The sequence below is a fragment of the Zalophus californianus genome, chromosome 11, assembly GCF_009762305.2.
Source record: "Zalophus californianus isolate mZalCal1 chromosome 11, mZalCal1.pri.v2, whole genome shotgun sequence".
In the NCBI taxonomy this organism is placed as follows: domain Eukaryota; kingdom Metazoa; phylum Chordata; class Mammalia; order Carnivora; family Otariidae; genus Zalophus; species Zalophus californianus.
In genome coordinates, this window is record NC_045605.1 from 90,862,820 (window position 1) to 90,877,461 (window position 14,642).

A 14,642-nucleotide genomic window follows, 5' to 3' on the forward strand; every position below is an offset into this window, starting at 1 on the left:
TTAATAAAGTTAATTACATCTTTAAAATTTACTCGGTTGAATTTTTTTTAACAGTATATACTTGGGCAATTATAAAATGTAATCCCCATGGTAACCACAAGAAAATGGCTTTCATAGGAAAGAATTTACATAAGGACAAAGATTTTTTTAAGCAGATAGATCCAAACTTGTTGCAAGTTTTTAAGTGGTTAGATCCTTGCAGATAGATCCCAAGATTATTTGGGATATATATGTCAACCCCTTGGCTGTTTTTTTCAATGCCCTCCTCACTGGTGAATCCTGAATGTGAATATCTTACATTCTTCCACTACAACCAGTTAAGTATCATTTTTTCATTTTTTTTTTCCTGGAAGGAATTCCCAGCACAAGGTTTCCCCAGTTAGCAAAGAAGGGCAGTTATAGAACACAACATTTAGGTTGTTGGGGTGCAAAATTAATGCACACTTCCTTTCTGCTTCTGTGGAGTTTCACCAGTGCTGAATGTTACATCCTCATGTTATCGGGAAATTAATTCTGAATTTGCCAGAAGGGACTAAAAATACAATTAACAGGAAAAACCTGGTAAGTAACCTTCGTAACTCAAAGATTCAAAAAATTAACCTAAGCAGAAAGGTTTGAGTGGGCTTAAAATTTCAATAGATTTCTTACATGCTAAAATGTAATAATCAGAGTAGAACATAAGGGAATTGAAAGACACTATTAGGACTATGTAATACAACTAGGGGGTTCAACCATCATATACTGGCATATACATAAAAATGGATAATGGAAGTCAAAGCTAAGACTTACTAGAACACATTAACAGGAATTCAAAAGCTACCTAGGAGCCAGCTCTCCAAGTGTCACCAGCGCCAAGATCTCCCCCATGACAATGTCCTCCATTAAGATTGAATGTGTTTTGCTGGAGAACTGCTGGTGCTGTGAGTCTCCAGTATGGGAGGAGTCATCCAACTCTCTGCTTTTTTTAGATATTCCTGCCAAAAAGGTTTGCCAGTGGGATTTACTCAGCAAGCCAGTGCAGCAAGTGACTGTGGATGCCCCCATTAGTTCTGTGGCCCTTCACCAGTCAGGAGGCGATGTAGGTCGCCACCATTGGAAAAAAGTTCTGCACTTTGAACTGGGAAGATCAGTCTGCAGTTGTCCCAGCCACAGTAGATAAAGACAAGAAAAACAACCAAATCAATGACAGGAAGGTAGATCCCGCTGGGAGATACTCTGGGGACACCACGGCTGAGGAAAGAGCCCCGGCATTCTGGATCCCCACCAGAAGTCTCTGTACTCCCTCTCTCCTGACCACCACGTGGACAAGTACTTTGACCAGGTGGACATCTCCAATGGGTTGGATTGGTCCCTGGACCACAAAAATCTTTTGTTACATTGACAGTCTGTCCTACTCTCTGGATGCCTTTGACTATGACCTGCAGATGGGAAAGATCTGTATATGCCTTCTTATTATTCCTCTTAATACTGCTGGTATTTTTTTCATATGTATGTAACTAGTAAGCTGCCTCTTCCTCAACTCCTATGAAAAGGTTCTTACTTGTCGAATAGATAACTGTATGATGGGAAAAAAAAAAGCTATTTACCATAGAACTCAATCTGGATGTTAGCTATAATTTGGAAGAAAATTTTTAATTTTAAAGATTTTAGGCATAGCTATATATTATCCACTTAATAATATGGAATGCTGTCTCCTAAAAACTGAAGAGAAAATATAAAAAGATAATACAAAGAAGTTTTTCTTTATCTCTATTCTTTACAGTAGATGTGTTATAGTTCTATCATCCCACAATCACATTAGAATAACTCGACTGAAATTACATATACATATCTGCTCCTACAGTAAAAGTTAATAACATTATTGTATAAAGTCTCATATATGGAGGGCTTGCATCAAAAAGTCAAGAAAAACACACCTTCTATGTCATTTATATAACTCTTGGAAATATGCAAAAAAAAACTATTCATGGAAAGCAATATCAAATAAGGTATACATTTTCATAGATTCCATCTGTTTTATCATATATCTTTGATGCTGAGTATTTGAAATTCAGTTCTACCTGATTTATCTGCTATAATAATATATATTCAATGTCATTTTAAATTTTGCTTGGAATTATATAGTAGGATATGAGTTTCCTGGTCTTGGGATACAGCTATATTGACAGATTTTAATAATCAATATATAAAATCTTTTTCCATGAAATAACTTGAGTTCATTTTTAAAAAAGATTTTTAAATGAGAATAACTCATATGTTATAATAAAAAAGAAATATTGGCTGTGTGCTGTCTGATAAAGGAAAACTCTGTCCCAAACTAATTTTAGACCCTGTCTGCTAGTGCAGAATTAGCTTTGTAACCACTAGCCTCGGACCCTGTTCCCACATTGACTGGACAGTACTACATTGAGGTAGGCTTCTGTTATTGCTCTAGGCTAAGGCAAAATTGGGAGAAATTGTAATAATATCACCTTGTGAGTAAGACAGCATTATACTTTAGAGATTAGTAAACATAGCTCCCCAAAACTTAAATGACTTATTTGAAGATAGTCAGCTTTAGCTTTGAAACAAAATAATTTTATTTCAAGCTTTATTATAGTTGTCTTTTACAACTGCAGTTGTAGACAGTAAAACATGAAATTTTAACTTATTCTAGTCCTTTTGTAAAATGTTAGTGAGAACTGTAAATACATTTGTAAAAATTCATTAAAATTTCATGTATTCAAATCTTCCTATCTTAAGATAGAAAGTTTCATTTAAATAATAAATGTGTTTTAGAATATTTTCTGATTTTCTTTTTTCTTTTCATTGTCAGGGCATAATTTTATCATTGAATGTATTATTGCAATGTGTTCTTCATTAAATTACAGTGTGCAGAGTGGTCAAAAGCTTTCTTTCCAGAGCACTACACTGAGCAATTTTTTCCTAGAATTCTAATTTAGAAATACAAAGGGTAGTGGATCAGTAATTCAGAAAGAAGTCTCTGAGAATATATTTTTCAAGGTCATCCTACTGAGAGAAAATTTCATGAGTTACTAGCATGCCATGTTTGGACTTAATTGGCATTAAGAAAACAATTTCTAAGAGGAACGTATAAGTTTCTCCACTTCTTTGCTTTTGTTTCTCTGAAGGGAGTGTTTTTGTATGTAGACACGAAGTCAACTGATCCCTGTCATTTGATTCAGTTTGAGCCCCTCAGTCATGAGCAATGTCCACTGAACTGCAGATTTTCATCAGAGAACAAGGCCACCCGTGAAGACAAAGCATGATGAATAGTTTGGCGTTATTACCCTGATGAGGAGCTGAACTTGGCAGTGGTGGGACCGAAATTAGTATAAAATCCATAGCTCATCTTTCATTAAATATCATTCCTCATGGGTCACAGCTTTGCCCAGATGTTTGGCAGCTAAGTGATATTCAAAACAAGCTCTTATCTTTAGCAAATATGAAGTAACCCATATAAAACTTTTACAAACAGAGAATTACAGGTTATTTTTCTTTCTTTTTTTCCTTTCTTTTAGTACTGAGCTCCTTAAATAACTCCACTTTAATATTACCAATTACATGACTCGTGGCACATGATTTTAACTTTCTTGGTTGTTATACAACAAAAACAGATTGCAAATAGATTCCATTATACTTGAAGTGGCCTTTACTTAACAATTTTTTAACAACAAATTCTAAGAAGAAAGTACTTACATGGCTTCCATAGAATTGTTCTGGTTGATCTATCCTCAACGTTACCCTCTATTTACCTTCTAAATGCATCCTAGAGAAATAAAATTGGGACAATTTTGTGTGTGTGTGTGTGTGTGTGTGTGTGTATTCCTTTCTAAAATCATCTTTGTGAGTAGTCCAATCTTAAAACGTATTTAGAATTCTGGAATATATCTGCACAGTGCTCTACTACAACTTGTATGGTGAATTCATTTCTTCAACCCTTTAGGATAATGCATGTATTTTTCCTTTGTTTCAAACAAAAAATGTAAATATGATACAAGTACTGTTTCAAATACCAGTACTACAAGTTAAAGAAATAGTCTTCACTGCTATAATTTTGGAGTCTATTATTAATAAACTGCCAAAATTTTTTCTCATATATGTTCACTGATTCTTCCCAATTCCTACCTCCCCCCCATACTAGTAAAGCAGAGCTAGTTAAAATCTTGGCTAATCAAAAGAAATATGCTTCAATCCATAACCAGGAAATCAAGCTTCTTTCACCAAATTCAACTGAGATGATATGCCAATACAATATGAAAAATCATTTGCTATCCCAATCTTTCCTTTCAAGCTATTATTTCCGTTACAAGTTCTATACATTTGAGATAATATCTTAATGATGAAAAACCCATAGAGAGCTTAGTAAAGTTTCTAATAGAGAATAATACTTTTGCCCAAAACTATAACTCTGAGTTAGGGATTAAATTTAGATTTGGATTTAGTAAACTTCTCTGTGTATAGACCAGTGTTCCAAGTTAAAAACATATATATATATGTACAAAAATATATGTGTGTGTGTATATATATTTATACACATATATTTTTTTACTGTGCATATATATATATGATACACCATGTTAAACACTACTGAAGATGCAAGCAGAGACCAACAATGATCCTAACTCAAGGAGGGGGAGGAAATGCTTTATAGACTGTGATCACAACTTTATTGAGCATGTAATCAATTTATAGGTTCAGTCTAGCATTTTAAGAATACAAAATAAGAGTTCTTTGGTAGCTCAGTCTTTTAAGCATCCCAGTTTTGATTTTTGCTAAAGTCATGATCTCAGGGTCATGAGATCAAGCTCTGGATGGGGCTCCTCACTGGGCATGGAGCCTGTTTGGGATTCCCTCTCTTCTTCTCCCTCTGCCCCCCACCCCCGTGCACACTTTTTCTCTCTCTCTCTTTCAAAAAATTATATATATATATTATTATACACACATACCTATATAAAATAGAGTAAGATAGGATATATTAGGATACCAGGTTATATGACAAAACAGATGGAGGAAAATAAAAGAGATTGGGATAGGATAGAATAGATGGGTATAACGGTGGAAGGTCAGAATGGAATACAACAGAATAGAATCAAACGTATTAGAGTAGCTTGAATGATGAAGGTAAGGATAAGCATATATACACTGGATAACCCTATAAAACACATTTTTTACTGAAAGTACCAGTCAAAAGAGTTTGGAAGCTACCATTGTGGGTAAAAATAAGTAAATACAAATAATCATAATATAAGTAAGAAAGTTAAAAGTTTTAAAAAGTTGACATATAGAAATTCAGAGATGGGAAGAGATTTCTTCACTTAGGAAAATGTGAAGATTATTCCAATAAGTCTGTAGCATTTTTGTGACATAGAAAAGACTTTCTTCAGAGAATAAAGAGGAAGATGCAGGGATATGGCTGGGATGATATGGGAGGTGATGGCTCTGTGAATACTTCTTAGAAAGAGGGTTTTTCCCCCTATAAACATCAATAATGTATATATATATATATATAATATATATCTAGTTAGATATAGGTAATTGTATCTATAATTAACTATATGTAATTTATATATTATAGATATAAAATAATATAATAAAATATGTTATCTATATATAAAATAAATATCAGTGATTTGATAAAATTTGTACTTCTTTAAATGTTAGGTCCACTTTAAAATAATAAAGCCATTGCTAAAAATAACTCTGACTTTTCCATTCCTAGCATGTCAAAAATAGCATCCTGGGTACTTTCTCTCATCCAACCTGTGCAAAATATCACGAGGTAGATGTGCTTGTTGTTCCCACTTCAGAAGATTAAAATGAACTCTGAGAGGGTAGGGAATTTACCTCTTGGTCATGCATGTAGTTTATAAGTGACTGAGCACAGATTTGAGGCCAGGCTGTTTTACTCCTGAGCTGCTGGTGTAGAAGAACCATCACTTCCTCCTAACTCTCAGAAAGTATAATGATATCTGACTAGAGGAAACTTTTCGCTAAATATATTCAGATGCTTCACTATGATGAAGTGACTTTCAGGTGTAAAGAAACTTCCAAATATGCGAGTGTTGCCTACACCATCTAAAGCATCTCACAGTTTAGAATTTATGTTCACATATATAAACACAAATACATGTATGCCCTGTTTCTTTCTTTTCTTTCTTTTTTTCTTTCTTTCTTTCTTTTTCTTTCTTTCTTTCTTTCTCTTTCTTTCTTTCCTTTTCTTTTCTTTCTTCTTTCTTTCTTTTTCTTTCTTTCTTCCTTTCTTTCTTTCTTTCTTTCTTTCTTTCTTTCTTTCTTTCTTTCTTTCTTTCTTTCTTTCTTTCTTTCTTCCTTCCTTCCTTCCTTCCTTCCTTCCTTCCTTCCTTCCTTCCTTTCTTTCTTTCTTTCTTTCTTTCTTTCTTTCTCTCTCTCTCTCTCTTTCCTTTCTTTCTTTCTTTCTCTTTCTTTCTTTCTTTCTCTTTCTTTCTTTCTTTCTTTCTTTCTTTCTTTCTTCTTTCTTTCTTTCTTTCTTTCTTTCTTTCTTTCTTTCTTTCTTTCTTTCTTACTTTCTTTCCTTTCTTTCTTTCTTTCTTTCTTTCTTTCTTTCTTTCTTTCTTTTTCTTTCTTTCTTTCTTTCTTTCTTTCTTTCTTCCTTCCTTCCTTCCTTCCTTCCTTCATTCCTTCTTCCTTCCTTCCTTCCTTCCTTCCTTCCTTCTTCCTTTCTTTCTTTCTTTCTTTCTTCTTTCTTTCCTTTCTTTCTTTCTTTCTTTCTTTCTTTCTTTCTTTCTTCTTTTTCTTTCTTCTTTCTTTCTTTCTTTTTCTTTCTTTCTTTCTTCTTTCTTCTTTCTTTTTCTTTCTTCTTTCTTTCTTTCTTTCTTCTTTCTTTCTTTATTTCTTTCTTCTTTCTTCTTTCTTTCTTTCTTTCTTTCTTTCTTTCTTTCTTTCTTTATTTCTTTCTTCCTTCCTTCCTTCCTTCCTTCCTTCCTTCCTTCCTTCCTTCCTTCTTTCTTCTTCTTTCTTTCTTTCTTTCTTTCTTTCTTTCTTTCTTTCTTTCTTTCTTTTCTTTCTTTCCTTCTTTCTTTCTTTCTTTCTTTCTTTCTTTCTTTCTTTCTTTCTTTCTCTTTCTTTCTTTCTTTCTTTCTTTCTTTCTTTCTTTCTTTCTTTCTTTCTTTCTTTCTTTCTTTTCTTCTTCTTTCTTCCTTCCTTCCTTCCTCCCTTCCTTCCTTCCTTCCTTCCTTCCTTCCTTCCTTCTTTCTTTCTTTCTTTTCTTTCTTTCTTTCTCTTTCATTCCTTTCTTTCTTTCTTTCTTTCTCTTTCTTTCTTTCTTTCTTTCTTTCTTTCTTTCTTTCTTTCTTTCTTTCTTTCTTTCTTTCTTTCTTCTTTCTTTCTTTCTTCTTTCAATAGGTTTTTCAAGTTGGTTCAAACCAATGTGAACTTTCTGGATCCGATCCAGTGATCCACAATGCACAATATAGGGAGTAAAAGCTTACCCTCATTTTTCTCCAGATGGATGTCTGGATATGAGTTTCATCTCTTTTGGCATCAAATGCTAAAACCTCCAGTAATCACAATGCAGATGTGCAACAAGACAATTTTAGCTACAGCCTCATGCATAAAGTACAGCTCAATTTGTATGAAAAAAAGTTTGAAAGAAACATATTGGGATGCTTGTCTATTTACATTTTAATGGGATATGGGTCTGGGGCTATATTTTCTATTATATGGAACTAGTTTCCTTGCCAAGCATTGTGAATACTGCTGACATTTTACCTTAGTGGCTCTCAATCATTTAAATATAACATCTGAGCTTACATAATCTTCCAACATATTTAATTTTGTTCTGAAGTTCACAAAATTAGCCCCTAGAGTTTAAGTGCAACATGTAAATAAGTGTTTTACAAAATGCCAGAAAGAAACGATCAATGCCAAAAGAATGAGAGTATTTTAAGAATTTTTATAACTATTTACAGAGCAGTTGGTAAAGAGCAGCCTGATGGCAACCCAGTCTTTTCTCTTGCATTATGTTCCTTGAATCTGGGGGAAATTTAAAATGATGATGTCTTTAATATTTTAATATGCTCCACTCCAGTTAGAGCCTTTACTTTTTCTTCAAAGTGATGTAAACCTATGAAATCCCCTTTCATCTAATCATGTTTCACTTTACTAGCTAATATTTAACAATTTAAACAACAATATATGTAAATATGCATCTGCACAACTTCCCCATGGTAGTTGAAGCCTTACTATGTGCTCTCTCTTCATTACTTCTTCCTCACACCTCCCAGAGAAATTCACAGTCTTGAATTAGGTGCTTATCATTACCTGAATATCTTTATAATTTTCTTATCTATATCATTTTGAATGTTTTAGTATTATTTTTAAACAGCATAGTATTTTATACATACATATATTCCTATATATATATAAAAAAATTGTAACTTACCTTGTGTTTTTAAGCAATTAATTTCTAGGATCTATCCATATTGAAACATGCAGTTTTAATTTATTTATTCTAATCAATGTATGGCATATCATTGCAAGAATGCAAGAATATTCCTGAAATTATTGAGTTGTTCTCTTTTTGATGAGAAATGACATTTTCTCCAGTTTTTTTAGTAATACTAATGGACATTCATATTAGCAAATAAACAAAGTGGAATTGCTAATTTGAAGAATATGTTAATGTACAAATTAGTTAGATATTGTTATATATTGGTGCTAAGTGGGACGCTGTTATAACAATACCAAAAAATGTGGAAATAGCTTTGAAATTGGTTAATAGGTAGGGCCTAGAAGAACTTAGACCATAATTACAAAAAAAAAAAAGCCTAGATTGCCCTGACTAGTCTGTTAGTAGAAATATGGAGGTTGAAGACTATTGCTGAGGGCTCAGAATGAAATAATGATCATGGTAGATAAAACTTATCTGATGTATGGATGTTGAAGGCACTCTCAGTGATGGGCTCAAATGAACCCATCTACCTTCCTCTCTCTCTCTTTCTCAGTTATCTGGGTGTAATTAATATAATCACAACATTCCTTGTTAGAAGGAATGGACACACACACACACACACACACACACACACACACAGATTCCAGATATCTCTTCTGTAAAATTAAGAAAATATTGTATATACTTCCTCAAATTAAAATTTTAGGTTTTCTTTTGAGACATTTTATTAGCAATTAGAAGACATTGGGGAGGGTAACAAAAATAATAGCATCAATATTATCAAAGTTAATAACAATATAGAGTTATAAGTTTCTATATAAAATATTATTTATTAAATCATACATTATTTATTGATGAGATGAAATGTTGGGGCCTCCTATTACATTCTGGTGGAGAGAGATTGAAAATAATAAATAAGTAAAATTTATAGTATAATAGATAAGTACTTTATAGAATAATAAAAAATAGGAAAAGACACTGCAGTGGTTAAGGGACTTGTTTTTAACTGCATTGTTAAATAGAATTGTTATGACAGTTTTCACTGAAATATTAGCCTGGATTTCTTCCATGAACAGGAAAGGTATACGAGCTCATGGAAGATATCCAGATTAAGATTTACTCTTCTGAAATACATTTTCTAAAATGCACTGAAGCAAGCAATTTTTCCATATGTGAGAAAGACAAGGGTCAGATATATGTAGCTACCTGGGGCAGGAGCATTCAAGTGGAAGGGAACATCATGTGCAAAGACCTTGAGGCAAGAACATGCCTCCTGTATTTGAAAATCACCAAAAAAACCACTGTAGCTTGAAGAGAAGGAACAAAGGAGATACTAGTAGGAAATGAGGTCTGAGAATTAAGGCAATGGGGGAAATCCTGAAGAACTTTTGAGGAATTGACACAATGTGGGCTTTTACTCACGGTAAGTTAAAAAAGTGTCAGACAATTTTGAGCAGAAGAGGGACACAATATGACTTACATGTTAACAAAAGCCTGTACAAGGGCAGGGGAGGAACATGGAAACCAACACAAAGGACATTGTTTCATCTATGTGAGAAAGTGGCTGGGGCCAGGGTGGTAATGGTGGAGTAGGTGACCAGCCAGATTCCATGTGCATTTTGAATAAGATTTCCTAATGATCATCATACGGGGTAGGAGACACAAAGAAATCAAGAATACCTTCAATGATTTTGACCAGAGCCAAAGGATAGATTTGAGGTCTACTGCAATGATTGCATAAAATGTAGGTTTAGGGAGAAAAATCAGGATTTCAGTTCTGAACAGCTTGTGTCCTCGACACCTAAGTAAGGATATCAAATATGCAGCTGGAGCCTGGAATTTAGCAAAGTGATCTAGACTAGAGATTTTTTAGTCCTTAAAAGAGCATTTTTCTAAAGTGCATTCCATATTCTTCTAGGAACGTACCAGGTTAATAAGTCATAAACACACAGCTTATGTAATCAAAATTTCTGGGAAATGTTGAGTTAATATAAACAGGTTTTTTTTACTTTAGTACTTCTCAGAATCATTAATATGATAATGTAATTTTGATACATAAAAGTTAAGACATAATATTTAGAATTTTCCAACTTCCTTCTATCTGGACCCTCTCTTTTCACAGAAAATTCTGGGGGCTGTTGTTTTGAAAGGAACGTGTTGCACAAAAACTATGACAACAACTCTGAGAGTATTATTCTTATTCTACAGGTGAGAAAATCAAGGATCAAAGAATTTGAGTATTGTTCAAGGTCTCATACTTGGGATTCAAGCTCAAATCAATTCTTTTCATTGTTTAATTGAACTCATGAAAAAGAAGGAAGGGTGGCAATATAGGTGCATGTGATCTTCACTCTACAGATTGGATGAAGCAGAAGAAGCCAAGCAAAATGCCCCAGGACTTGGTACCAGATCCCTAATGGAAGGAGTAGAAGGCCATAGTGTTACTAGGAGTGAGCCAGAGCATACTGTTTGAGTTTACCTAGTTCTGGCTTGAAGTATTTTAACTAATAATGGCTCGATAACTCAAAATAGTGTGGAGGGGTTGAAGAATACCTTTAAATTAGCATGGAGAGTTTTCTTCTAATATATATATAAACTATGTGGATTATTGGAAGTTTTTCCTAGCCCAAATTACTCTGTGTCTCTTCAGCCACAGTCATCCTGAGATGTGAATCAACAAGATACATTTTATCCAATTAGGTAAGGATCAGATAGTGGCAGAGTGGTGAGAAATAATAAATATCATTGCACCAAAAGAATAAAATAATGAACCATTTGAAATCAAGCTTTCAGGAAATTACAGTTCAATAGTTTGAAATTGTATTTATCATTCTCTGAAGTTTGGGTTGTCTAAAGAATTGAATCTCAAATATGACCTGAGGTTCCACAGAGGTGGAAATACATCAAAATGGGCTGCAAACTGAGCCCCCCATTGGCTCTTAACTGTTGCTAACACCTAATTCCACAGACTATAATTTTGTATGTTGAACTTCTGGCTATTTGCTGATAATGTACTTAGTGATGAAGGATTACTAAAATTGTTATTCATAAACTAAAGTTTAGCAACTTTCTAACATTTACTGATGGCTTTAATTCCATGTTCTATAAACAAGATTAGCTGCCATGCAATGCTTGGCAAAGTGGTAAAAGTCTATCTGTGTGTGTATATACATGCAAGTGACAGAAATAACAGGATTATCTAGCTTGCTATTTAAATTATGGGAAGCCGTATCTTCAAAAATCATATAATACTTTTGAGAGAGTATAGGAAAAGCAAGAAAGACTTAACTCCTATAAAGCCTCTGGTCTGAGGCAAGGGTTAAAAGTTTCCATAAGCTTAGAGACAAACACCTCCTTCCAAGAACAAGAGATCACAGCATTAGGGCATAATGGCTGTCTGGGCAAAGATGGAAGCAAGAATTTAAAAGCCTGCTTGCACAATTATTTCTATTTTCCAGGAAACCTAAAAGAATGTCAACCATGGGGCGCCTGGGTGGCTCAGTTGGTTAAGCGACTGCCTTCGGCTCAGGTCATGATCCTGGAGTCCTGGGATCGAGTCCCGCATCGGGCTCCCTGCTCAGCAGGGAGTCTGCTTCTCCCTCTGACCCTCTTCCCTCTCGTGCTCTCTATCTCTCATTCTCTCTCTCTCTCTCTCTCAAATAAATAAATAAATAAATAATCTTTAAAAAAAAAGAATGTCAACCATGGAGAAAGGTATGCTGTGATTGTCTTGTGTCCACTAAAAAGTAAGGATCACAAGATAATGACCATGGGACTGAAGGACACCCCACCCCACTCCCAGCCCCCTTCACCCTTTAGGAAAGTGCCTTTATAAGCCCCACACATTAACCCTCAGGGAGCAACATCACTCTTTCCTAGCTGCTCCCTTGTATACAGGCTATCTCTAATAAACTCCACTCTTTTCTTTCTCTCGAGTTCAGTGTTCATTTCTATGACCTTGAGACTTAAGAACCTGGTCTTGGGGGCCCAGTAACACTACGTTTATCCCAAGACTGTTCAGATTCTCCAGGACAGTTGGGTTAGCTGTTATATTCTCCATCATCTCTTTACTAACTCTACAAATTCACCTTACCTTCTAAATGGTTTCAGGCTCTACTTCCTCTACTACAGTGACAAAGTAAGGAATCTACTCTAAAAACATACTCTCCAAATGAGCTTCTTGACCTGTATGAGATGATGGATATTCACTGCTGGAGGTAAAAAGAGGCAGTCTTAACATTTCAGTTAACAGGAGGAGTCTTAATGTCAGGAACACGTGAGTTTAAATTTTGGCTTTATAATTTATGGTCTGAGACTTTTTAGGAACAGGACAGTTACTTAACTTCTTTAAGTATCAAATTTCTGCTTTGTAAATGCCAATAAGGACAATTGCCTCATAAAGTTTGGGAGTTAAATTAAAGGAGAGAAATCATGTAAAGCACTTAGCACATTATACAGGAAGCAACTGGTAGATGTCAGCAAAGGAAGAAATCTTGTTTTACGTGGTAAATCTTGAGATTCTTGTGCAGCTGTATTTGTTGGTTCTATCTAAAGAGAATTTAAGGCACTTAAATGTATTCAATAAACTCAAGAAAAGTTCTATGAAAATGGCCCGTTTAACAAATCTCATCTCTGACCCAGATAGTTCCCATTCCTGAGTCAAGGGATCACAAGGCCCAGATACTGATAGACATTTGTTTCTAGATTTTGACAAGGTCGTCATCCTACAGCTCTACCAATGGGCTGCACAGCCTGAAGAGAGAAGCTATCCCTTATGGCTTCTGTGTCCATTGTAAAGTCATAAGCTACCATGGCAAATTTGAATAGAACTGATATTTTTTTACTGAAAGATAAACAGCAAAGAGGTAGAAAACAATGGGAAAAAATTATACTTATGAGTATAATAAAATAAACAGAAGGTAATCTGATGTGTTAAAGAATCAAAGTCAAAAGTTAATTTTAATAATGATGCATCTGTTTCTTCAGTATGACACATATTAAATTACTATTATTTAATTTCTGCCAATTTCAAGGCAGTGGATAGCCTTGGGTTTAGATCTAAAGAAGTTGATAGACCTAACATCTGAAGGAAATGATTAGTAGGCACAATCATTATGGTTTACTTGTTGAACAATTTATTTAGATATTAATTAAATCCCATGCTTAAGGATAAAAGCAGAATGAGCCCCAAAAAATGCTCAAGGCATAGCTGAGTAGGCCAGAGAGTACTGAACCTATATGCTTAAAGTTAGAGGGAGGCAGGCAAACCATGGTCAGGGAATATACAGAGAACAAAGTTAAGACAAAAAGCAAGCCAGACGAAGATAAAGCAGGATCAGGGAAGTTTGCGTATGGTAAATGGCCTAACTCTAAGGCAGTAGTAGTCTAGAAGAAGAAGAAGAAAAAAAAAAAAAAAGGACAGATCTACAATAGAGTGTACAGGGAAAATCAAGCAAAATACCATTTATAGTCGTGAAGATCAAAAAAAGGAAAAGAAAAAAAAACCTCTATTAATGGAGATAATTTATACATCACCCATACAAACTTTGTATGATTCCTGGTAAGTTGAGAATCAGTTCTGATTGCCAGTTAGCTTTTAGAGATGAGTAGGCATGAAGATGTGAGATTAGCTGGGTGGCATCATGAAACAGGAACAGAAAGGGTATGATAGAGAAAATAAGACTGAAAAATAATTTATAATTAATTATAGAAATGATTCAATTTTTAAAAATTTATTAAAAGTTGCCATAAATATTTCTTTTGTTTAACTTTGTCTACTTAAGTAAAATGATGACATGTTTTATTAATAAGGTGAGAATTGCTCGTATGACATCCATACAAATTTAATTAGAGAAAGGGGCTTGTATAATAAAAAGTTTCCCTGAAACTTCATTTGTGTTATTTTCTAGGGACTGTACCAATTAAGTGAAATGCACGTAAGAGCACTTGATCAATATAAACCAATGTAAGAACCGAGAGGCTAAAAAAATAATTCGTAAAAATTGAAATATGTAACAAAATAGTTTGCCACTGAGACTTAGCTGAACCCTGTTTCTGATTCACACACACTCCTACTAACCTCAATATTGATCTAATAATAAATATTTCAGTTGAAACAAATCACAAATCATTGGTATTATTAAATTATTGGGGGTAAAAATCTAGCAAGCTACTTTATTGAATTATGTCAGGTCTTAAACATCTCTTTATC

At 34.1% G+C, this 14,642-nt stretch overlaps 1 pseudogene; it reads left to right on the plus strand.

Moving 5' to 3' along the window:
- Positions 1 to 871: 871 nt before the first annotated feature.
- LOC113913594 lies at positions 872 to 1,496 on the plus strand (annotated as a pseudogene).
- The last annotated feature ends 13,146 nt before the right edge of the window (positions 1,497 to 14,642 follow it).